This window comes from Epinephelus moara, chromosome 5 (assembly GCF_006386435.1).
Source record: "Epinephelus moara isolate mb chromosome 5, YSFRI_EMoa_1.0, whole genome shotgun sequence".
In the NCBI taxonomy this organism is placed as follows: domain Eukaryota; kingdom Metazoa; phylum Chordata; class Actinopteri; order Perciformes; family Serranidae; genus Epinephelus; species Epinephelus moara.
In genome coordinates, this window is record NC_065510.1 from 33,246,997 (window position 1) to 33,248,441 (window position 1,445).

The following is a 1,445-nucleotide window of genomic DNA, read 5'->3' on the forward strand; positions in this document are numbered from 1 at the left end:
GTGACTTTCTTCACTCAGTATTGTGATGTCAGGAGGAGTATTTATATTCCAGTCAGATATTATTGGGTTTTAAATAGTGACTTTGTTGTTGTAAACATGACTGTTGCTGCCATGGACTGTATAAAACTATATCCTGTGTAACTGACCTATAAGGAAAGCATCAGGAGGTGAGGTGTGTGCATGTGTGTGTGTGTGGAGGAGAGGAGAGAGGGAGAGGGAGATGCTGGTAGAGAGATAGTGTGTTGTTAGATACTGTTAATGTCACTTATTATGCTTCTGTGCATCTCTTTTTAGTCTGTTTCTGCATCATGTTGAGGAGGGCCAAGCCTGTATATAAATATATATATATATATATATATATNGGGAGATGCTGGTAGAGAGATAGTGTGTGTTGTTAGATACTGTTAATGTCACTTATTATGCTTCTGTGCATTGATAGCTCTCTTTTAGTCTGTTTCTGCATCATGTTGAGGAGGGCCATGCTGTGTATATATAAATATATATGTATGCAAAAAAAAGTGGATTGGTTGCTGGCTGCTAAAAATGTGGCCCGTCAACATGATCTGGTTTTGAAATGCAGCCCAATTGAAATAGTAATTGAATAGTCCTGCTGTAGTTTGTTTGTTTGTTAGCTATCTAACAACACATCAAAAATGGGCTAATTGTAAGCCAGTCTTGTTCAGTGAATCAGTTTATCATGTACACTCAAAAAATATTTAGGCCTAATATTTAAGATTGTTTGCTTATAAATACATGAATCTGGTTGTTCTATAACACATTGGGTTTATTAGTGCTATTAAATAAATCCCATTATTACTTATTATACTCATTACTACTTGAGCTTGTTTTATTTATTCATTTCACAGATAGTTATACATCGTTAGTCCTTAAATTCATTATGAATGTGAACTTAAAATCATTGTTTTATTTTATGGCCTTGCTGCCCTGGCTTTTGGCCTTTGTGCCCTCAAAAAATTGACAACACGAAAGGCCAAGTGGCCTTGCCCATAAAATGACGAAATTCCAGGCATGTAAGTTAGGGACAATATTTTGGGAGGAGAGACTTGTCTCTACCAACATTTGAGCAAACTCAGTCGCATTATTCTCATAGTGGCCAAACAGAAAGTTAACCAGAACACTTTTTTCCTTTGGTCCTCACAGAATACCTGGGCCCTAATATGTAGAGCCCCGTAGAGAACCCCAGGAACATCTTCCCACAGACAGCTGAGAGTGCAGACAGTAGAGATGACACACAATGACATTCAACAAACACATGATGAACAGACTAAGGCGTGTCACAGAACACACAGCCCTCCCCCACATTAGGATCCACCTTAGAAACACATTTGTCGCAAGGGCCCCTTGCAACACCCTCCACTGAAGATCTCCTGACCTGTTTGGCAGAGGAGGCTTACACAGCACCCTCCACCTGAAACCTACCACNC